Here is a 25,875-nt window from a genome sequence, read left to right as displayed (position 1 = left end):
GCCTCTTTCACTACTATATCCATGTATGATCACTTCCAGGGAGCTACTGCCTTCAGCCAAAGATTTCTCTGCACATCAACACTCCAAAACTGTCTCTACAATTTACACTTAATATCTTACCAGAAATTGACTTCTGAATGTGCATTACCTTACACTTGCCTGAACTAAATTCCATCTGTCACTGCACCGCCCAACCTTCCAGTTGATTTAAGCTCATTATATCCTTGGGCAACTTCCATCCCTTTCTATGAATCCACTAATTTTCAAGTCATTTGCAAACTTATTAATCATATCCTTGACATTCTCATCTAAGTCACATGTATGTATGACAAACAACATAGCTCCCAGCACCAGTCCCTGCAGTACACCAACTGTAATGATGACAGTTTACTTAATCCCGCTCCTCATATCCCTATCATTCTTATCCCAAAACTAATTCTGATTAAAAATGTTTTGAGAATTCAAATTGTACTTGCTCCCACACTTCACCCTGATTATGCACTTTTTTTATATAAGAATAGTACAGCACAGTACAGGCCCTTCAGCCCACAATGTTGTGCCGACCCTCAAACCCTGCCTCCCAATAAGCCCCCACCTTAGATTCCTCCATATACCTGTCTAGTAGTCTCTTAAACTTCACTAGTGTATCTGCCTCCACCACTGACTCAGGCAGTGCATTCCACGCGCCAACCACTCTGAGTAAAAAACCTTCCTCTAATATCCCCCTTGAACTTCCCACCCCTTACTTTAAAGCCATGTCCTCTTGTATTGAGCAGTGGTGCCCTGGGGAAGAGGCGCTGGCTATCCACTCTATCTATTCCTCTTATTATCTTGTACACCTCTATCATGTCTCCTCTCATCCTCCTTCTCTCCAAAGAGTAAAGCCCTAGCTCCCTTAATCTCTGATCATAATGCATACTTTCTAAACCAGGCAGCATCCTGGTAAATCTCCTCTGTACCCTTTCCAATGCTTCCACATCCTTCCTATAGTGAGGTGACCAGAACTGGACACAATACTCCAAGTGTGGCTTAACCAGAGTTTTATAGAGCTGCATCATTACATCACGACTCTTAAATTCTATCCCTCGACTTATGAAAGCTAACACCCCATAAGCTTTCGTAACTACCCTATCTACCTGTGAGGCAACTTTCAGGGATCTGTGGACATGTACCCCGAGATCCCTCTGCTCCTCCACACTACCAAGTATCCTGCCATTTACTTTGTACTCCGCCTTGGACACTTGCACTCCTCTACTTGGATATAAAGACATCACTAATGTGGCATAATTTTGAATAAGTTATTCTATCACTCCAATTGATAACTAGAAGTAGAAGTCCTGACGAAGGGTCTCGGCCTGAAACGTCGACTGCGCCTCTTCCTATAGATGCTGCTTGGCCTGCTGCGTTCACCAGCAACTTTGATGTATGAATTTCCAGCATCTGCAGAATTCCTGTTGTTTGCGTTTAGAAGTAGGCAATGTCATTCTGACAAGTTTAGGAGAAGCTGAGTTTCAAGAATTTGTAAAGATGAGTCACAGTGGATACAAGTAGCTTGGGCATCTGCTCTCTGGAGGGAAAAGGTCACATGCAAACTTTGTTCCAGAGGACCTGGATAAGGACTCCAATGGCGCAACCAACAGCCAAAGACACGAAGGAAGATGTCCTGACACAGAAATTCAATCCAAAACATTGATAAATCCTCTCCCACCACAGATGCTGCTCAGCTCAGTTCCTTACTCCAGATTCCAGCATCTTCACTCTCATATTTCAAATATCTGGATACCAACTTCCTAAAAGTGCAGGTAACTTCTGCTCCTTGGAGTCACTGCTGTTCCTGGAGGTGGAGTCCATAGCAATCTGTTTTAAGGGTTGCTATCTCAAAAGAGCATTGAGACTTACCAAGATGGCCCAGCAGCACTTCTAACAGATCACTGGAACGGATGACGTGCCAGCCCAGGGAGACAGCAGCAAGCTTTAAAAGGTGCAGAAATCTGTTACCCTCTTTCATTTGACACTTTTGAGGACCCAATGTGTTCCTGTTGTCACCTCTCAGCTAGCTGGCCCAGTTTGCCCCTCATTAGGGAGATGTCCCAGTTCTGAGACAGACACCTCAGCTCAAATATTTAAGATTGCCCTTCACAGATAAATGCATTCTCCTCCACTGCAAAAGGAAAAAAGCAGCATCCCCAACCCCACCAGGTTGGTTGCTGCCATAATGGACAGTGTAGAAGCAGTAGGAAGATCTTGTGAAAAGCAGGCATGAAATTATGGGGGGGAATGTGGTTCTTGATTGTTTCCCCAGTAATGGGATATTGTGATGCCAGTAGGGCTTTTAATGATTATTCCTAATTATCCTGGACAAAGGCACAGGGGAGCTAATTATCCAAGACTTTTGGAAAATAGCAATATCATTCCCATTTAAAATTCTCCTCATCTTTTAGCAGACAATAGTAATTGTTTATGTTTGAAGTTCACAGTACATTAGTTATCCAAGTATGTATACATTATACAACCTTGAGTTTCATCTCCTTACAGCCACAAGACAAAGAAGCCCAAAAGAACCTATTAAAAAAAACATCAAACACCCAATATGCACAGAAAAAAAATTGTGCAAATAACGAATACAAGAAAATAGCATTCAGAACTGAACCCCACGAAAGAGAGGCCATCCACAAATCCTAAATTCAGCACCACGCCATATAAACGTCGTGGAAGATTGAGCTGAACTGGTCCATCTGTTGGCTCGGGCCCCAACACTCTGACCTTTTCAATCTGGCTTGGCACTTAAATGGTTGTTCAAATATTGGGTTCTGTTGCTTCAATATGCTCTGGGGCCTGGATAACGCGGCCTTGATTTGGCCTGCACCTGACCTTTCCAATTCAACCCAGCACTTACATTGATCGAACTTCCTCGCACCTGTCGATGGGCCTGCTGCCTCACCTCACTACGGTTCTGCCACATCAAATTGCCTCCAAGTCCTAAAGGAAGTTACAGGCTATTGTTTGCGACGCTCGTTTACCAGGAAAAGTGTGATTAACAAAGTACTTAGTTGTTTTCTTTATTTCAATGGCCACTAGCAAGTAGTCGTTGAGCTTCACCAGTGCCATCTTAAACCATCTCCTGATGAAGAACAGTGGGGAAGCTGAATTACACTGTGCTTTAAAGTGATGTGAACAATACCTTGCAAACATTTATTGCTTGCTAAATTACACAAACTTAAAAGTATTTTTAATTCTCATCAATGCCCTTTGCAGTTATCCTCCATCTGGGTTACAAACTCTGCAGGCACATTAAGCAAATCACCTCAGTTGGACAAACCAACTCTAATTGCTTATTTTTCAAAGCATTCAATGGCTTTAAAAAGATAGATGAACAGCTGTTCATGCTGAATTGTTTATGTTGAATAATACTAAGCCTTGTACACAGACAGTATTTTAAATTCTTCACTATATTTTGCTGAGGAATACAAACCAAGGCTTAAAAAAACATGAAAATTCTGAACATGGAGCGTATACTAACTGGTTGCATCATGGCCTGGTATGGAAACACCAATAGAAAAGTATATAGAAAGTGATGGATACAGCTCAGTCTATTACAGGCAAAGCCCTCCCCACCATTGAGCACATTTACAGAGCTTTGCCACAAAAAGGCAGCATCCATCATCAAGGACCCCGCCATCCAGGTCATGTGCTCTTCTTACTGCTACCATCAGGTAAGAGGTACAGGAGCCTTGGGTTGGACACCATCAGGTTCAGGAAGTTATAACTCTACCCCATCCGACTCCTGAACCAGAGTGCATAACTTCACTCACCACTACTCTGAACTGATTCCACAACCTACAGATTACTTTTGAGCCTCTACAACTCACATTCTCAGTATTATCTTTTTATTTGCACAGCTAGTCTTCTTTTGGACATTGGATGTTTGTCAGTCTTGTATGTATACTTTTTCATAAATTCTATTGTTTTTTTTATTGTGCTGCAAACGCCTGCAAGAAAATGAGTCTCAAATAGTATTTGGTGACATACGTGTACATTGATAAGTTTTCTTTGACTTTGAAAGCAGGAGCTACTGCACATAATCAGTAGGTCTACCAGCATCTATAAAAAGAGAAATAGAGTCTGTATTTCAGGACGATGAAATGTCATTACAGGTGTAGAAGCGAGCATGTAAAATGTTCTAAGTTGCTGAGAGCCAGAGGAGTGAAGATAACAATAAGGTGGAGACAAAGGAGAAATTACCACATGGTGCCATCTAGATAATAGATGCCAAGGAAATTGCAGAGAGGGAAAAAAAACATACTGGAGCAGTGAGATGCAAAACATAAAAGTGCTGGAAACAAAAGAATGCTGGAATTACCCAGCAGGTCAGGTAGCATCTAAGAAAACACAAAATACTGAAGGAACTCAGCACACCGGGGAGCATCTACGGAGGGGAAGGAATCTGATTGGGGAGTACAGTGGTCCAAGGAGATACAGAGGAGGAGGATGGGATAGGAATGGGAAGGGAAGGATGACTTCCCATTCCAATATGTTAATCCATGGCCTCTACTGCCATAATCAGATTGGAGGAGCAACGCCTCATTCTGTCTGGGTAGCTTCCAACCCTGATGGCACGAACATCGCTTTCTCAAACTTCTGGTAATTTATCTCCATCCCCCCCACCTTTTATTTCTCCTTTGCCCCATTCTGGTTCCCCTCTCACCGCTCCTCCTCTCCTCACCTGTCCATCACCTACCTCTGGTGCCACTCCTCTTTCCTTTTCTTCCATGGTCCACTATCTTCTCCCAATCAGATTCCTCCTTCAGTCCTTCACCTTTTCCCAGCTTCTTACTTCATCCTGCTCCTCCCCCCACCACTCACCTTTCCTCACTTGTAGACCTCAGTCAGTTCGGATTGGTAAAAACATCTCCTCCACAATCTCCATCAGCATTGGAGCACTGCAGGGACGTGTACTTAGCCCCGTGCTCTACTCACTTTACACCTATGACTGTGAAGCTAAGTACAGCTTCAACACCATATACAAGTTTGCTGATGACACCACTGTTGTGGGCTGTATTAAAAGGGGTGATGAATCAACATACAGGGAGGAAGATTGAAAACTTGGCTGAGTGGTGTATATCAAGGTCAAGACCAAAGAAATGATTGTAAACTTTAGGGGAGAGAAGCCAGAGGTCCATGAGCCAATACTCATTGGAGGATCGGAAGTGGAGTCAGTGACTTTAAATTCCTGGGTGTTTTTAATCTCAGAGGACCTGTCTTGGACCCATCATATAATTAATATTGTGAAGAAAGCCCAACAATGCCTCTACATCCTCAGGAATCTGCGGAGGTTCAGCACATCATTGAAAACCTTGGCAGACTTCGATAGATGTGAGATGGAGTGTGTACTTACTGGCTGCATTACGGCCTGGTATGGGAACACTAATGCCTTTGAGCATAAAATCCTACAAATGGTAGTGGATTCCGCACAGTACGTCATGGGTAAAACTCTCCCAACCATTGAAGACATCTACATGAAACACTGCCTTAGAAGAGCAGCATCCATCAAAGACCCTCACCACCCAGGCAATGCTGTCTTCTTGCTGCTGTCATCAGGTAGAAGGTACAAGCGTCTCAGGACTCACTCCAACAGGAGCAAGAAAAGTTATTATCCCTCGAACATCAGGCTTTTGAATAAAAGGAGATAACTACACTCATTTAAGGACTCTTATCTTGTTAATTCATGCTTGTTATTTAATGCTATTTATTTATTATCTGAATTGACAGTTTGTTTACAGTTACTATTCTATAGATTTGCTAAGTGTGCCCACAGTAAGAGTGTCTCAGGGTTATATGTAGTAACATGCACTTTACTCTGATAAATCATACTTTGAACTTTCCCCTCACCTGGGCTCACTTATCACCTATTAGTTTGTACTCCTTCCCCTCCCTCACTTTATTCTGGTTTCTTCTCTGTTCCTTTCTAGTCCTGATGATTTTACTCTCCTCCAGAAATGAGGCCTGACTTGAGTTCCTCTAGCATTTTGTGTGTTGCACAAGATTTCCAGCACCTGCAGAATCTCGTGTTTTATCAAAGAATAAATAGTGAGTTTAATGTTATAGATGGATAACATTATACATAAAAAGATTTTTTTTAGTAAAGCAGCTGATTCAAAATGGGAAGGCAAAAATTGACAATACTTATAGTGACAAAATTTACTCCATTTGCCTCCAGATTCTCACTGCTGTAACGTGCTGAACTGCTTGACGGCCAGTAAAGTGAAGAACATTGTGCACCTTGTGATGAATCATGTTCTGTACTCAACGCAGTAAGATTAATTATGAAGGTCAAATAAAACGCAGAGACCCAAGTAACGAGGGAGACTTTCTCTTTTGCTCTATTTTTATTGTACCTTAGTGATTTCTTATGCCTGCACTGTACTGCTGCCACAAAACAACAAATTTCACAACTTGTTAGTGACAATAAACCTGATTCTGATCCTGAGCTGTGATTTTTTAAAAAATCTGTGCGGAAGGCCAAGTCTTCATAGATGCTTGCATTTGCTAGTAATACGCCAGTAAAAAGTTCCATCAGGCCCAAGTCAAAGAAATGAAATTGAAACTAGGCTCAAACTTTGAATTCGCAATAAAATAAGGCAAACAACTAAAGAGGGGAAAAAAAAGACAGCGGCCTAGTCTGGAATTCCTAAGATACAACATAGTTTATATTAAACACACTTCTCATGGATAACAAATTAACTCCATATCTTCAGATATTTACGCACAGATTTTCCACAAATCATTTGATACAGTAGCATTTGATATAATTAACAAGAAACAATTACTAAAAGTGGAGATAGCAGAACTAATTCTGCCCTTTGTTAATCATTCCTTTGAATTTAGTAATAATATGCACTGTGTCCACAAGTCAGGTATTTATATTCTCCTTGTAGAAAATATCCTTGAATTTCTTACCATTTAACTGAGAAACAAATTATGCATTTAAATGCAATACAGAACAAATTAGAACTACCAATACTACTGCAGTACTACAAAACTATATTAATTCCTAATAGTTATCAAAGTAATGCATCTGGCATGTACGCTGCTGTGTTCTCATTGTCGCTGGTGGTTGACTGTAAATTAACTAAATCAGCGCAGACACCTAGAGCAGATAATGGACTGCACTCATTGCCTTCCTGCAAAATAAACAAAATGATCAAAAAAAACCCCTTCTTTTTGAATCCGTGTTCGCCGGCATAAATGGGTAACACAACACAAGCACATGTAACTGATGCTATTTAAAAACTGTTAACTCCGTAGTGTCTAACAGCCACACAAATGCATGCAACTAACGTTAGTTAAAACTGCTTGGCAGCAGTTTCATCTCCCAATTAAGCAACATTGTGTCCAAATAAATGAAGGGAATCCTGACTATTCTCTATTAGGTTTCGTTCTACAAGAGTTGTCCCAAATAAGTGGCTGCCCCAATTAACCAATGGCCCAATTAACCAAAATCCACTGTATACCCGAGGGGAAAAAAAACCTGTGCTCCAACTCATTTTAATTTAGCAGTGTTAGATCTCACACTGTGATGTTAACTCATTTGAGTTAAATCATGCCAAAGTCAACTTGTCAACTCCCACTGAAAAACAGTGCAGTTAAGTAATAAGATTTTAAGTAACTGTGAATGCCACGTGCAGTTAGAAATTACGAGGGGTGATTTTTAACTTCGTGGCCTAAGGTCGAAGGAGTCAATTTTAGAAAACCTAGCACATTTATTTTTCCTACATTTACACACTTAGTCCAGCGGTCGTGGAGCATACGGATCCCTTCTTTGTAGAAGTGGTCCATAGCAGGGGTGATTGATAAGCTTGTGGCCCAAGGTAGAATGAAATGAGTTACTAACTTCAAACTTTCTGCATTATCATTCAAAGGGTTGAACTGCACGTGCATGTAGTGAGAGCAGTATAGCTCATCTCCTTCTACTTCAGACCATGAACTTATCAATCATCCCTGCTGTGGACCACCTCGAGGTCCAAGACGCTCTCGTTACATGCACGTTCAGTTCAACCCTTTGAATGATAATGCAGAAAGTTTGAAGTTAATAACTCATCTTCTTCTCCTTAGGCCACAAACTTATCAATAACCCCTATGGACCACTTCTACAAAGAAGGGATCCGTATGCTCCACGACCGCTGGACTAAGTGTGCACATGTAGGAGGGGACTATGTTGAAAAATAAATGTGCTAGGTTTTCTAAAATTGACTGCTTCTACCTTAGGCCATGAACTTATCAATAACCCCTTGTATGTGGGTTTAATTTCTATTATCTAGTAACTGGTTCTATTTTAAATCCCAAAACAGCTGTTTAAAACATACTTCTACCAAGATTGCAACGTGAAGAACATTCTAAGTTCTGGCATCACCTTCTGGTCTGGACAAGCCATTGTACAAGATCTGAAAAAGCTGCAGAGGGTTGCAAACTCAACCAGCTCCGCAATGAGCACCATCCACCCCAGCACTGAAGACGTCTCGAGAAGGTGGCTTCCATTATTAAGGGGTCCCGTCACCCAGGACGTGCTCTCTTCTTACTGCTAACATCAAAAGAGGTACAGAAGCCTGTAGACACACATTCAACATTTTAGGAGCAGCCTCTTCCACTCTGCAATCAGATTTCTGAACAGACAATAAACTAACCCAAGAATGCCACTGCACTATTTTTACATTATGTAATTCATTTAATTTTTTTATGTTTCTTGTTGCAACTTAGTTCTTTTAATGTATTGTACTGCACTGCTACTGCAACGTAGGAGATAGAAAACTTAGAGCACATTACAGGCCCTTCAGCCCACAACATTATGCCGAACATGCAACTTACTCTAGGAAGTGACTAGGATTTCCCTCACACATAGCCCTCTATTTTCCTAATCTCCACGTACCTATCTAAGAGGCTCTTAAAAGACCCTGTTGTATCTGCTTCCACCACCATCGCCGACAGTACATTCCATGCACCCACCCTCTGCGTAAAACTTACCCCTGACATCCCCTTGGTACCTATTTCCAAGCACCTTAAAACTACGTCCCCTCCTGTTAGCCATTTCAGCCCTAAGGGAAAGCTCTGGCTATCCACATGATCAATGCCTCTCATCATCTTATACACCTGATGCAAAGCAACAAATTTTATGGCATGTGGTGATATTAAACCGATTCTGATTCAGTTATTCAGAGAACTGTTAAGGTTCTGCTAGTCAAAAGCCAAAATATCAGTGAGGTTGATCCATGCTTCATCACCAAAGATCGTCAGTAACATTTTACACAAATGTCTACTGAAAATTGTAACATATTCCATAATTACAAATTAATTCAAACAGCTAAGTTGATAACAATAAATTTCAGTCATGCTTTTACTGACCATGGGCTGGCCAAGATCAGTGATCATCAATGCTGTTTTGTGGGCTATAGACGATATTTCTAAATATACCTCTTTCAAATTACTCTCACTGCAATCTGCAGCATGCAACTTCCCTCTAACCAATGTACTTTTAAGTCAATCTCATAATCTACAGATCACACAATTGTCTGATGACCGGGTGCACCAGGCACATGAAGCAGACAAAAGGTTCATTGCCATGGCTCGAAGTGGGGGGGGGGGGGAGGAGGAGTGATTTGAGGAGTACAAGCTAGGCTAAAACACAGAGGAATGAGGCCTCTTCCATCCAGCATCTTGTTGGTAATTATGCAGTTGCTGGAGAACAAATTTAAGAACTCGAGGGCAAGATCATTGTATCAAGGAGAAATGAGAGCCTCTTCAAATCTGTTTGACCAAGACTTGGCCAAGTATGCCAGATATGGTGATCAGACCTGAAGGCTTCTCGATTTACCAGATCGATTGAACTGCTGATTCAGAAAAGGCAAAAGGAGGTGGTGTGTGTTTCACGATAAACTCTCAGTGGTGCTGTGATGTGGTGATTTTGTAGATCACATGCTCCCCCAACTTGGAACACCCGTTCTCATCTGTGATCCTCACTGGACTTTACATACCACCATGGCTGATTATAATCAAGTGCTGATGATACTACATGATGCCGTCACCAAACATGAAACAGTCCATCTGACACATTATAAATCATAGTCGGAGACTTCAACCAGGCTTGTTCAAAGATAACCCTGCCCAATTAACATCAACTTGTAGCACCAGAGGTCCCAACATACTACACCCCTGTTACACAAAGATGAGGAATGCCCACCATTCCATGCCCAGATCACATATATCGATCACTTGGCTGTCCTTCTCCTCCCTGCATACAGGCAGAAGCTAAAGAGCAAAGCTCCAGAGATTAAGACAAAGAGGTGGTTGCAGGAGGCAAAGGAGTGGCAATGGGTGCACTCAGCCATATTCAAGGACTCATCTGAGGAGCTGAATTAATACACCATGGTTATCATGGCCTTTATCAAAACGGCTGCAGATAGAATCATTCAAACTTGGAATGAGCAATGAGATACTAAATCTGCTGACAGCCAGATCAAAGGCATTCAAATCTAGCAATCAAGGAAGTTACAAGAGGTCTAGGTATGATCTTCAGAAAGCCATCTCATGGGCAAAGTGGGAATTCTGGACCAAACTTGAATCAATGAAGGATGCTCAACAGTTGTGACAGGGCTTGAGTACTATCACCTCTTATCGAGTTAAATCAAGCAACAGAGGAGACAGTAGGGCTTCGCCTTCAGTGCTCACTTTGACCATCAAAACTTGGAGGAACCATCATGAACAGCCATATCCCCTGATGATCCTATGATTTCAGTCTCCGAAGCCAATGCACGAGCTTCCGTCAGGACGGTGAATCCACGAAAACCATCTGGGCAAGATGGGCTACCTGGCCACATACTAAAGATCTGTGCTGATCAACTGGCTAGCATGTTTGCTGAGGACTTCAACCTCTTGCTTTGGCAGTGTGTGGTGCCCACCTGCTTCAAGCAGGCTTCAGTTATACCAGTGCCCAAGAAGAGCATGATGACCTACCTCACTGACAGATGCCCAGTAGCACTTACATCCACAATGAAGTGTTTTGATAGGCTGGTGATGAAACATATCAATTCCTGTCAGAGAAGCAACTTAGATCCACTCCAATTTGCCTACTGGAACAGATCCACAGCAGATGCCATTTCGTTGTCTCTTCAGTTAACCCTAGAACATCTGGACAGTAAAGATGCATACATCAGGATGTTCCTTATTGACTACAGCTCAGCGTTCAATACCATTATCCATTCTCAACTAATCAATAAGACCTTGGCCTCAATATGTGCAATTGGATCCTGCATTTTCTCACTTGCAGACCCCAGTCAGTTCAGATTGGCAACATCTCCTCCACAATCTCCATCAGCACAGGTGCACCACAAGGCTGTGTGCTTAGCTCCCTGCCCTACTCTCTTTACACTTAGGACTGTGAGGTTAATCACAGCTCCACTGCCATATTTAAGTTTGCTGTCATTGGATGGAGATAGAAAATCTGGCTGAGTGGTGCATAACAACAACCTCTTAATGCCAACAAGACCAAGGAGCTGATTATTGATTTCAGGAGAAGGAAACCAGAGGTCCATGAGCCAGTCCTCATCGGAGGATCCGAGGTGGGGAAGATTAGCAATTTTAAATCCCTAGGTGTTATTATTTTGGAGGACCTACCCTGAGCCTGGCATGCAAGTGCAATTATGCAGAAAACACAGCAGCACCTCTACTTCCTTAGAGGTTTGGGGAGATTTGGCATGACATCTAAAACTTTGACAAACATTTATAGATGTGTAATGGAGAGTATATCGACTGGCTGTATCACAGCCTGGTATAAAAACACAAATGCCCTTGAACTTAAAACCCCACAAAAAGTAGTGGATATGGTCTGGCCCATCACAGGTACAGCCCTCTCAACCATTGAACACATCTGCACAGGAAAACAACATTCATCATCAGGGATTATTGGCACCCAATTGCCCACCATTGAGAACATCTACCATAAATGCTGCCTGAGCAGGGCGAAAAGCATTATCAAGGATGTATCTCACCCTAACCATGGACTTTTTAAACTCTCCTCCCATCTGGTAGGCGCTACAGGAGCCTCCGCTCCCACACCAGCAGGCAGAGGAAGAACTTCTTCCCTGAGGCTGTGACCCTGCTGAACCTCACATCATAGTGCTAAGCAGTATTGCACCCATATTGGACTGTCTCAGTACTTTTATATTTATGTGCTGTAGCACTTACTTTTTATTTGCAGTTATTTTGTAGATAATACTATTCTTTCGTACTTCTGGTCAGATGCTAATTGCATTTCATTGTCTTTGTATCTGTACTCAGCACAATGACATTGAAGTTGAATCTAATCTAATCTAACCATGCTCTCTACTCGTTGCTGCCATCAGGAAGAAGATGCAAAAGCCTCAGACTCGTACCACCAGGTTCAGGAATAGTTACTACCCCTCAGCCATCAAGCTCTTGAATCAAAGGGGATAACTTCATTCAGTTTCATTTGCCCCATCACTGAAATATTCCCACAACCAATGGGCTCACTTTCAAGGACTCTTCATCACATGTACTTAATATTTATTAGTTTTTTTTGTACAGTATTTGCACAGTTCTTTATCTTCTGCACTCTGGTTGAATGCCCTAGTTTTGCGGCCTTTCATTGATTGTGGTTATTAGTTTATAGATTTATTGAGTATGCCCACAAGAAAATGAATCTCAGTGTTGTATATAGTGACATACATGTACTTTAATAAAATTTAATTTAAGCATTGATTGTATTTATAGAGCATGTTTTTGACCAAAATAGAATGAACAAAGTGTTCTTACTTTAATTTTAATATTAAGGAAATGGTGATCATTTGTTCTCCTCTATAGATGATGCCTGACTTGCTGAGTTCCTTCTGCATTTATTATGTGCGGGTCAGGAAAAAAAAACTTTATGCATATTGAATGAATTATTGAACCCACTAGCACAGGACCAGCTAATGTGATTTATGGACAATTATGGAGAACCTTGAAGTACTGTGAGCAAATGGAAATAAAGGGAATACGTTGGAGGCATGTTTAACTGAAGACAATAGGGAACAGTAGGTTGTGTACAGCATGGGTATTAGCTGGAAATACTCTAATGACCAGTTTCTACTTTGAAAATAACAAGACTACATAAAGATTGGTAACTAGTTTGAAGCAACTTAGCTATCCAGCTAACATCAGAAACTAGATGCTGTTAAACTTCAAAACAGATTAATTCAGAGGCAAGTTCATCCAAGTTTTATAAAGAGATGAACGAACCACACTGTTGGTACAGACTAATTGTTCTGCTATATTATGTACTTTATAGTTGTTTCCTTCAGTTTTCCTGGTGTTCTTCTTGTGGATGATTGGCAGGTGGGTGTGTGTGGGGGGATGAGGGGAATAAAGGTTTTGTGCTACTGCTGCTGTTCTTTTCTGCCAGTGAGCAGTCGGGGATTGTTATGTGTAGAGAGCTTTTGTTATCGTGGCTGTTTTTTCGCTGCAAGCAAGGGTTAGGTGGGGAGTGATTTGGGGCATACGAGTTTTGTTTCTTTTCTTTTTCGTGTCTACTTTTGGGTGGGGGGGGTGTGGTTGGTGTCTTTTCTTTCATCAACACCCATGGTCTTTCTGTATTTATTGCCTATCTGCAGTAGACAAATATCAAAGTTGTGTTATACATGCATACTTTAGAAATAAAATGAACTTTTGAACCTTCGATATTATGCGAGACTGGGAGAGTTTGGACTAGGCAAACTAGGTGGTAAATTTCATGTTGAAATCTTTTCATATCTGATTGGAAATCCCATCACTGTGGACTTGCTTTATTCTTTCAAGATCAAAGTCAAAGTAAATTTATTACCAATGTATATGTCACCATGTACCGAGATACTTTTTCTTGCTGACATTTTACAGGAAAATAAAATACAATAGAATTTATGAAAACTAAAATATTGAGACTGACAAACAACCATTATGCAAATAAAAAACTGAGAAAATGAGTTGTAGAGTCCTTGAAAGCGTGTCTGTAGGTCATGGATAAACTTATCCCAACGTTTCTGCCTGTACTTGACAAGAATATCTCCAGGAGTCGATGGGCATTTTATTTGTATATACTGTACATGAAGAGCAAGATCCTAAGAGCGAATGGCAAAAGTTGTTTATGACCACTAAAGAAACATCGATAGTTGCATTCCATTGAATTATTTCCATTATTTAATTTGACTGTCAAATGTGTTCTTGATGTTTTAACCTTTCCATACAGCAAGTGACGTCTTGCAAGTCATTTACAAGTTTGATGCGTCTAACTTTTGTGAAATAACTTTTGGGGCTGGTAGAGCAACATAGTAGAACTTAGTGGAATGTGAATTAAGTCCTTCTCAGGAAGTTCAAATTCAACAGATTGTTAGTTGAATGGAAGTTACTGCAGGATGGCCTCACCAGAAGCACTGTCCCAGTCAACACTTTCAACTAGATATCAAAAGATCCTGTTTTGAAGAGCAGGTATCTACCTCTTTTGTGAGAATATTTATCTCAAAGCCAATATTCATCCCCAAGCCAAAATTCTAAGACAAACTTATATATAAAATATATCATACACACACATTAACTCAGTTTTGTTTTTCTATATCATGTATTGCATTGTACTGCTGCCACAAAGTTCACACATTTCACAACAGATGCCAGTGATATTAACACGATTCTTTGTAATGACTCAATTACTTTCTTTGAAGTTTGTGAAAATTCAGTATGTCATCTAAAACTTTGACAAGCATCTTTCGGTGTGCAGTGGAGAGTATACTAAATGGTTGATTCACGGCCTGGTGTAGAAACACCAATTTCCTTCACTGAAAAAGCCTACAGAAAGTAGTGGATACAGCCCAGTCCATCACAGGTAAAGCCTTCTTTACCATTGAGCACATCTACAAGGAGCATCGCTGCAGGAAAGCAGCATCCATCAAGGACTCCTTTTACTGCTGCTATCAGGAAAGTAGTACAGGAGCCTAAACACCCACACCACCATGTTCAGCAACATTTATTACTCCTCAACCATCAGGCTCTTGAACCCAAGGGGATAACATCACTCACTCCAACACTGAACTGGTCCCATAACCTATGGCCTCACTGCTAAGTACTCTTTATCTCCTGTACATGATATTTATTGCTTATTATTTTAGTTTCTTCCTCCCCCGCCTTTTGTAGACGTAGTTTGTTACGTTATGCACATTTCACAAGACAGACAACCAGTTTTCACTGATTGTTGTTTCTTTGTATTTACTGCGAATGACCACAAAAATATGAATCTTAGGGTAGTATATGGTGACATATGTACTTCGATAATAAATTTATTTTGAACTTAATACTTGTGACCTCAAAAATTGTTCACTGAGTACAAAACATCTGGGTACACGCTGAACCATGGAACATACTCTATAAAAGCAAGTCACTTTTTAAAAAAACTATGCATATTTTTGAAAAACAGGCTCACAATACCTTAATTCATTTAAACTAATGTTGCAAAATTTCTCTGGTACAAATTCCAGGGAAAAATGCAGCAAGCTATTTTCAACCTTATCATTCAGTGCAAACCCAATTGCTTCATTATTGACCAGCAGGTTTCAAGTCTGTTGAACTTTTATGTTAAGCAAATGCATTAAGCATTTTTAGCATGTCAGACAGTATGATAAATTATGACACCCTAGTTCCAAAAATAACACAAATGACATAAAACAAATATAAACAGGAAATACTGGCTGGACACATCTACAAGTGTTAGTGTTTCAGATTGATGAGCTTGCATGAGAACTGGGAAAAGTTGGCAATAAGATCATCTTAAAATATCAACATTGGAAGTGGCAGAAAAGAAGAGATGTGTGACGCACAGCAAGCAAAATTAAAATGGTGATGGGGGTAATAGTTTTGCATGAAACGGCAAATACTGGACAAGGGAACAAAAAGGTGTAAATGGGAAAAAACATCAATTTTTAAAAATAGGAACAGTGGAAACACAAAATGAAAATGCTGACTGTCTGATGAAATTTTACTGACCTGAAGCATTAAATCCACCCTGCAACAACTTCCAGTTTAACCACAAGAGATGTAACACTTGCCATTTTTATCTCATCCCTTCCTGCCACTCAGAGCCCTAAACGACTGAAGCTTCAGTTTTAGTACACTCCATTTGCCACTCACAACGAGGTCACTGTTACATTTGCTACTACACAGCAGTCGCCTCTTCTTTCAATTTAGCATACTGAATTTGCTGCTCACAATGAGGTCACCCTTACACTGGGGAAGAACATATACAGATTGGCAAATGATTTGCAGAAGAATTTCATTCAATCAGCATTTCTCACTCCAAATTTTTTGAAGTCTGATGCTTCAATTCTTCATTAACTCAAAATTGTAAACTCCATCTGCTGCCTCACTTAACATTCCATCAATGCGCAAGGAAGAAAGCAATTCCAACTGGATACATTACAGCCTTCTACATTCAACACCAACATTAAATATCTCAAATTGCTAATATCTTATTTTTATCTTACCCTTTTCGTTAAGGTCCACCTAGTTACTCTGCTTTCACATACTGTATCTCATTCCCAGTCACTTGCACCTTACTGTTGTTTATTGTTTAATGCAATTTAATGCTTTCCATGCTATCACATGCTTCCTTTTGTTTTCTCTGCCCCTTCCCCCATCACTGCAGTTTAAGAACTGCTTTATCAACAACTCCCCCATCTGAAACATCAGCTCTGCTATCTTCAAACATTCTGCTTGGCCTGCAGCGTATTCCCAATACGTCCTGTTTTTAATATCAGTTGTTGTTGGTGTCTTGACACTTTCCATCACAAATTAAAGAAAACAATATGTCGTACCTTTGACAGAACCAAACTCAGTGGACGGCTTGGCATTGTGATTCACTGTGTTGAGCAAAATAGGGCATGAAAATTCCTCTTATAAAAGGCTGCTTTGTAAGAATCAAGAGTCGGGCTCATTTGGTTGCAACCACAATACTCTTTGCAATACTAAGCCATGATTTCACTCCCAGATCCTGAGGATTGTTCAGTTCTACACTCATTAGCAACCCTTCTGCCTTAGTCCCTCTGCTAAAAAAAACTGAGCACAAACTTATTCCATGGCCCAGCTCCCAATTTTCCATCCTCCATAAGTCAACTCATCTAACACTTTGGTACTCATTCTTTCTCCCCTACTACTTCACACACACTAATTATTTTTATACTCTGTGGCCTACACAAGCTCCTTTTCTCCCCAGCATTCAGATTTATCACATTACATCGAAACATACATAAAATGCAGCACTTCCGTTAACAGCCAACACATCCAAGGATGTTCTGTGTGGGGGGTGGGGGCAACAACATGCTGTCTTGGCAGGACAACACAGAACGCAACAAAACAAACATACCAAGAAACAACAACAAAACATGCCCCATTCCTCCCAAGGAAGCTGCATTGGTGCTGCTTCCTGCACCCATGCTGAACTATTCGATTTTATCCACTTTGCTTTCAACTTCCACCGGCCCCTCAAATTCAGCTGGCCCATTTCCGACACTTCCTGTCCCTTTTGCGATCTCACTGTCCATACCTCCAGAGAGAGCTTATCCACCAAAATCCATTACAAACCAACAGACACTCACAGCTACCTGGACGATACCTCTTCCCATCATGCTACTTGTAAAACTGCCATCCACTTCTCTCAATTCCTCTGCTCTCAGGATAAGGCTTTTCATTTCAGAACGAAGGAGATGTGCTCCTTTTTCAAAGAAGGAGGATTCCCATCCTCCACCATCAACTGCATGTCTTCTTTTTCATGCATGTCTCCTGTTAACTCATCTTCCCACCACCCTACCAGGGACTGGGTTCCCCTTGTCCTCACCTGCCACCCCACTAGCCTCCACGTCCAGCCCATAATTCCCAGAAACTCCCGCTACCTCCAATGGGATCCCACCACCAAACACCTTTCCCTCCTCCCCCCCCCACCTTTCTGCTTTCCCCAGGGATTGCTCTCTACACGACCCCCTTGTCCATTCAACCCTCCCCACTGATGTCCCTCCTGATATTTATCCTTGCAGGCAGAACAAGTGCTATACCTGCCCCTACATCTCCTCCCTCACTACCATTCAGGGCCCCAAACAGTCCTTCCAGGTGAGGCGACACTTCACCTGTGAGTCTGTTGGAGTTATATACTGAGTTCAGTGCTCCCAGTGTGGCCTCCTGTATATCAGTGACACCCGACAGAGATTGGGAGACCGCTTCACTGAGCATCTACACTCCGTTCACTAAGCTTCCAACCTGATGGCATGAACATCAATTTCTCAAACTTCCAAAAATGCTTTCCCCCCCCCCTCACCATTTCCCATCCCTTTGTCCCTCTCTTTTCTCATCTCCTTGCTCACACATAATCTCCCACTGGTGCTCCCACCTTTCTTCTTTCTTCCATGGCCTTCTGTCTCTTTCACCAATCAACCTCCCAGCTCTTTGCTTCATCCCTCCCCCTCCAAGTTTCACATATCCACTGTGATTCTCTTTCCCCTCTCCCCATCTTTCAAATCTATAACTCAGCTTTTTTTCCCTCCAGTCCTGCTGAAGGGTTTCGGCCCAGAACATCGACTGTACTTCTCCCCCCCACCCCCCCCCCAGCCACCACCATAGATGCTGCCTGGCCTGCTGAGTTCCTCCAGCATTTTGTGTGTGTTGTTCCCATTCCTCCCTACCATCCACCCACCAAAAGACCCAACTGCAAGAACATGTACGTCACTTCATGGTCTCAATATTATAGTAAGTTTGTTTCGTCATTCAGTTCTTCAAGTACTCTACTCCTTTAACTGTGACCACACACACACGTAAATGTGCCTTGTAAATCAAGGGACTCAAATTCATGTCAATCCTGTCCACCTCTTTCTATTCATATCAGACCATCATTCGTAGAATTAAAAAGTATAACTGTAAGACAGAAGTATTTGCAAAATATATTTTGTATTTGCAGCATATCACAGGAACCAGCCTCTCCTCTCTGGCTATGGTCCAGGTACAAATTGATGGGATTAGGCAGAATAACATTGTGACAGACTGGATGGGCCAAAAAGCCTGTTTCTGTACTGTAGTACCCTATAACTTAATGGACTGCCTGTACTTCTCAATGCCTCAGTAAAGTAGTCAGCATAATTAACAACCATACCCATCTTGGACATCGTCTCTTCTCCCCTCTTACATCAAGCAGAAGATGCAGATGCCTCAAAACCTGTAGCTCCAGGACCAACAACAACTTCTACCAACAGATGCTGGAAATTCAAGCAACACACTTAAAAGTTGCTGGTGAACGCAGCAGGCCAGGTAGCATCTCTAGGAAGAGGTGCAGTCGACGTTTCAGGCCGAGACCCTTCGTCAGGACTAACTTCTGCCACACTGTTATCAGATTCTTGTATGTTAAGTTGGACTCTTGGCCTCACAATCTACCTCATTATGATCTTGCACTTTACTGTTTACCAGCACCACACTTCTTTTGGTAGCTCTTATACTTTATTCTGTGTTGTTATTGTTTCACCTTATTCTAGCTCAATGTACTGTGTAATGATTTGATCTGGTTCAACAGTATGCAAGACAAAAGTTTTTCCACTGCGTCTTGTGACAATAATAAAGCAATCCCAGTGAATTGTGTTGGAAGATACAGATTATATTGTTTCATACAGATATTTGGTTCTTTTGATTGTACTGAAATCACAGAAATATTTCCATAACTGAAAGTCCAAAGTTCTGGAGAAAGCATGGGTCAGCAGCTTTGCAATTCACAGCTTACATTCTTTCACAGATACTTTGTGCTAAAACTACAATGGTGTTATCAACATAAAATCTACAATTTTCAAGATATTATTCCGTGCAGTAATTTACTCTTTAAACCAGAAAGGATCTTACGATTTATGTACTTCTGAATAAAATTCACAAATTTGCTATTTTGAATAAAATTGACTGCATACAAAAATGAATAAAAATGCATAACAGGAAATTAGCATTTATATGTAAACCAAAGCATTGAAAATAGCGCGCTAAGATTAAAAACTTAGTCTTGAGCAACACAAAAAGGGAACATGACACATAATTCAATATCCAACTCCTAGCATTTTAAAATTCAGGTCAAGCTTTTAATTTAAGGAAGTTTTAGTACAAGAGCCTGAACCTTGCTCAGGCAACACAAATAAAGTACTGTAAGTGAGCTGCACAATGATTCCGTCATTTAAATAACACTACCAGATACAACTCTGTGCAGCGGAAATAAAGTTTGCTGAATTGTCACCAATGCTTACCTTACAGCTACTTACGCTCAATCTACTCAGAGTTGAACATTACTCATTATATTTAATTTATGCCATAACAACTACTGTATAAAGTATAGTCTCTTTTGCTCCTCAAAAGGAACCTGCCATCAAGAAAAATTATAATATTCTTTAGTAAGCAATCTACCTATTGATAACAGCTTCTCCATTGCCGAAACATTTTTGAAAACCATATCTGTCCAACTCATGTGCAAAAAAAAACTTCTACTTGAATTCATCATAGAGGGTAGCATTTCTCCAAACATTTGGCACACAGACTATGTTCATATTCATGTGAGCAGTCATTAAAAATGAGGTGAGTGCTTCTTTTACAAGGGGGCAAAAAGAAAAATATCTCCTAAATCTCAAAAGTTCACCCCCAGATCAAAAATCTTAAGATGTTGTGTCTATAGATATCTAATGCAAAAATCCTGACTCTTACGGCATATCAGTTGATAATAGAAATATCAAAAAGGTCTCAATGAGAATTATTCATTCAAATGATACATTTTTGGTTGCTTTTGTAGAACTTACATCGTGCACATACCCATTGTAATTGTGCCAGCTCTTTGAACAAAACTAACCAAATAATCCCATCTGCTGTTCTCCTTCACAGCAGACTGATCCTTCAGCTCTACCTAATACCGAATCAATATCCAAAATTCCTCAGGACAGGGAGAACCAGATCCTACTAACTCTATGCATTCAAATGTTCCTCATCAAACTAGTGACTTGTTTCTGCAAATTAACTTAAATAATTTGATTTCAGACACTCTTGAACAGGGAACTCCCTATATCACTCCCAAAAACTATGATAAATATTACTACACTAGATTCCGGTTAATTGGGACACAACAGACATTGGGTCAGTACATTTTGGCCCAATTATCCAAAGTTCCATGGAACTAGTTAAAAAGGTATTAAAAGAAGGCAAACTACTGTTTAACTGAGTAACAAATGATGTATTTAAGTGAAATACTGAACAAGTAGAACACTACCAAACACGCAGAATTCTGCAGATACTAGAAATTCAAGCAACACACATCAAAGTTGTTGGTGAACACAGCAGGCCAGGCAGCATCTCTAGGAAGAGGTACAGTCGACGTTTCAGGCCGAGACCTGAAAGAAGAGCTAGAATGAGATTTGAAAGTGGGGGTGGGGGGGGGAGGGATGGAGCCAAGAGCTGGACAGTTGATTGGCAAAAGGGATATGAGAGGATCATGGAACACTCTCATATCCCTTTTGCCAATCAACTGTCCAGCTCTTGGCTCCAACCCTCCTCCCCTGTCTTCTCCCATCATTTTGGATCTCCCCCTCCCCCTCTCAAATCTCTTACTAGCTCTTCTTTCAGTTAGCCCTGACGAAGGGTCTCAGCCCGAAACGTCGACTGTACCTCTTCCTAGAGAACACTACCACACTACAGTACAGGTACTATAAAATTCCTGATAGTTCATCCAGTGTGCACTACCGTGTTCTTTTGATTGACTGTGAATGAACAAAATCAGTGCAGGTACCTAGTGCAGATAATGGACTGCCTTCGTACAACGCTTTCAATAATGGCATCCTCCAAATCTTCATTTTCATTGTAACATTCAAGATGATAGCCAATACCTTCAAATTCATCATAGTTACTAATGTGAAGTAGTGAAATCATTTCATTTTCACTCCCAGCCACTTCTGGCATCTCCAAGATTGAAGAGTTGGAACCGCAGTGAGCACAAAGGTTCTGAGTTACTTTGCTGCTTATTTCTCGTCAACTATCAGTGATCAAAAACACCATTTTTTGAACACAAACACATACACCTGACGCTCTGTTTACTCTAAGCATGGTGTAGTGTCTAACAGCTACACAAATGCGTGCAACTAACGCTAGCTAGAAACCGTTTGGCAACAATCTCCTGTCATAATTAAGTGGCATAGTGTCCCAAATAAATGAAGGGAATCCTGGCTTTCTTCCACCCCTCGATTAGTTTTTGTTCTTTAACAGTTGACCCAAATAAGTGGTTGCCTTGATTTACCAATTGCCCAAATTAACCAGAATCCATTGCATTTGCATTAAATCTACCCTTAACATTCTTTTACAAATCTACTTGCTTTTATACTCTTACTCATATAGCCTATATGTGAATTCATTAAAATTTCAATGGTTATTTAAAAACTTGTTGGCTGAAATTTATTTTGTTTAGAGACACAGAGAAAAGGCATTTTCAGTCCTTCAAGCCATGCCAGCAGTAACTCCCCGATTCAACCCTAGCCCAATCATTGGACAATTTATTACAATGACCAATTAACTGGTAGATTTTTAAGACTGTGGGAGGAAAGCGAACCATCCAGAGAAAACCAACACGTTTTACGGGAAGGATGTACAAACTCCTTGCAGATGACGTCAGAATTGAATGCTGAATTCCAACACCACGAGCTGCGATAGTGTTGTGCTAACCACCACACAACTGCGGTGCTCAATACATACGTCCAAGCATAGTTTCAGTCACTCAGCTTTGAATACAATCAGATTTTCAGACCAAAGGGTAATCAATTATCAGGTGAAATGGGGTTGAAGTTGAGACTCAGTAGTACTGAATGTGAACCAGACTCAAGACTCCGTGTAATGTCACTCAAAAAAAATTCTTAAAGTATGTCCTCCTTTAACAAAAAGCTGTATGTGCAAAACAATTAATTGGAGTAATGTGTTATACAGAACCTGTAGTACCCTTTTGCACTGGCCATTTAAGTAGATGTGTTGATGCAAGAACCTCAGGATTTCTTCAAATTAAAATATCACATATTCTTTCCCTATGAAATGTGCTGCAAAAAGTATTCAGTGGTATCGTGCAGTACACTGACACTATCTCGTATGAGGAATTTGGTCTATACTGATCCAGTTAGGCTCTCTGGAAAAAAAAAGCCCTAACAATCTTTCAGCTTGGAACAAAGTAGTGATCATATACAAGATAGATCATATTTTCACCTACAAACTCCAGTCAATATTCAAACGAAAGGAAGGTTTTCTTAATGTGAAAGTGTTAACATTCCACAACTTCGCAAACGCGGAGGATAACAAAAAATCTAATTTGATGACATTTTTGAAAGCAGTTTAAAGATAAGCACCCATACCCCAAAATAATTCATTTAGCACAATGTTCCACATTGTTCATCAACTTTCATTGACTTCTGGGCTTCTATCATGACTCATTATGTGCTTGAAGGGAACAATTCAACATTTAATACCATCATACCCACAATCCTAATTGAGAAGTTGCAAGACCTGGGCCTCTGTACCTCTCTCTGCAATTGGATCCCGTGCGGATTGGTGATAACATCTCCTCCTCGCTGACAATCAACACTGGTGCACCTCAGGGGTATGTGCTTAGCCCATTGCTCTACTCTCTCTATACCATGACTGTGTGGCTAGGCATAGCTCAAATGCCATCTATAAATTTGATGACAATACAACCATTGTTGGTAGAATCTCAGGTGGTGATGAGAGGGCGTACAGGAGTGAGATATGCCAATTAGTGGTGCCACAGCAATAACCTGGCAGTCAACATTAGTAAGACAAAAGAGCTGATTGTGGACTTCCGGAAGGGTAAGATGGAGGAACACATACCAATCCTCAGAGGGATCAGAAGTGGAGAGAGTGAACAGTTTCAAGTTCCTGGGTGTGAAGATCTTGGAGGATCTAACCTGGTCCCAACATATCGATGCATAAAGAAGGCAAGACAGCAACTATACTCCATTAGGAGTTTGAAGAGATTTGGTATGTCAACAAATACACTCAAAAACATCTATAGATATACCACAGAGAGCATTCTGACAGGCTACGTCACTGTCTGGTAAGGAGGGCAGGGGGCTACTGCACAGGACTGAAAACAGCTGCAGAGGGTTGTAAATTTGGTCAGCTCCATCTTGGGGACTAGCCTACAAAGTACCCAAGACACCCTGTTTACCCTGCCATCAAAACTGAATTGAGACACAATAGAGATCTCCAAACAAAAGCAGGTTTCATTTGCAAAGAAACACATTGAAAACAGTTACTATGGAGGGGATTAAGCTGGAAGGCCGAGTGGTTCAGGCTTCAAAATTAGACTGAAAATCAAAGATTAGAACTGCTAGAAATCCAAAATAAAAACAGAAAACACTGGAAATACTCAGGTCAGGCAGCACCTGTGAAAAGCAAAACAGAATTGATAGAATACAAAACATGAAGTCTGTTTCTTTCTACAGAAACACCCCAACATAATTGTTTCCAGCATTTCTAATTTTCATTTCAGGTGACATTAAATCTATGCTAAAATTCAGCCTTTCAAAAAAATAAGTATAAAAAAATTAGTAAAATCATTCATAAAGAAAGTAAATCAACAAGGATGGCACTTAATCCTTGCAATTATTAAGTAACATTGCCAACTCTTACTACGCAAGGTTCAGGAGTTTGTAACAACATAATTGATTTGGTCTTGGCACTTTTCTATAACCATTCCAAAGAAACCCAAGGCCTCAACATGCACCAACGAAAATATCTGGATAAAACTAATCCTGGCAAGGAAGTGCAATGTTAAATTATTACAGCAAGTTTAGCCTTGTCACTGATGGAAGTCAAACAAGACAGCACTACAAAGGCTAATTCAGAGGAGCTCACATAAATCAAGCTCAAGAACAATACAGCTCGCAAAATAACTGGGCGTTCTTTAAAGCGGGCGGAATCTTGGAGGTTGGAGAAAGTGATACTGTGAGAATTGACGAGATGTGCAAATATAAGCACCCAATACTCCTGACAGATATTGGGCAAGAAACATAGGCTTGCTGACAAATCATCATGTAGCACGGTGGTTAGCACAGTGCCAGTGATCACTGTTCGGGGGATCGAATCCCGCCATTGTCTGTATGGAGTTTGTAAGGGTACTCTGGTTTCCACACACAATAGGGTTAGTATCCTGTGGGTATGCTATGTTGGCACTAGAAGCATGGCACCACTTGATCCTCCCTGCACAGTCCAGCATAGTCCTCCCCGATTTATGTAAACATATTTCACTGTATGTTTCAATATAAATGTGGCAAATAAAGCAAATCTTTATCTTTGCAAGGTGAGAAAGACTTTGTGATTTTATCGTTAAACAAGTAGAAAATTAATGCACTAAGTTAAGACAAAATAACAGAAGCAGAGTAAGACAATTAGCAAGTATTGTTTCAGTAAAACATTATCGGTCCTTGGGGTTTTGCCGAGTTTTTAAGATCTTGCCTAATGCAAAATGTATTTCACTGTTGACTGCTGGATGAATTAATTCAGTTAAAGTTGTTCCATGCTCGTAATTTGAAACATGGATTTGCATGTAAAATTGTGTTAATAGAAATGGTATTCAAAAATATCAGAGAATTTCATTCACCACTAGTGAATGGTATAGTTGCAGTCAAGATTCGGAAAGTGTAGACAAGTTCAAAGTTGCAGGTCTGACGTAACAAGCTGCTGGAGTAACTCAGGGAGCCAAATAGCATCTATCGACGGGCAGGGCTGGTGAAGGAATTGTCAGTGTTGAATAAAAATGTC

At 40.7% G+C, this 25,875-nt stretch overlaps 1 protein-coding gene and 1 long non-coding RNA gene across 5 annotated transcripts in view; one reads left to right on the top strand and one right to left on the bottom strand.

The window, feature by feature from the left end:
- LOC134348460 (uncharacterized) overlaps positions 1 to 12,640 on the top strand; it is a 60,725-nt gene extending 48,085 nt beyond the window's left edge. The window contains exons 2-3 of the long non-coding RNA XR_010018422.1: positions 8,349 to 8,593; positions 12,393 to 12,640. This is a non-coding gene — a long non-coding RNA (uncharacterized LOC134348460). The remainder of the gene's footprint in view (positions 1 to 8,348; positions 8,594 to 12,392) is intronic.
- Positions 1 to 25,875, bottom strand: part of LOC134348459 (diacylglycerol kinase beta) — a 579,084-nt gene that overhangs the window by 532,688 nt on the left and 20,521 nt on the right. The gene's annotated exons all lie outside the window — the stretch shown is intronic.

Source organism: Mobula hypostoma, chromosome 6, assembly GCF_963921235.1.
Source record: "Mobula hypostoma chromosome 6, sMobHyp1.1, whole genome shotgun sequence".
NCBI lineage: Eukaryota > Metazoa > Chordata > Chondrichthyes > Myliobatiformes > Myliobatidae > Mobula > Mobula hypostoma.
This window is presented reverse-complemented; position numbering and strand designations above follow the sequence as displayed.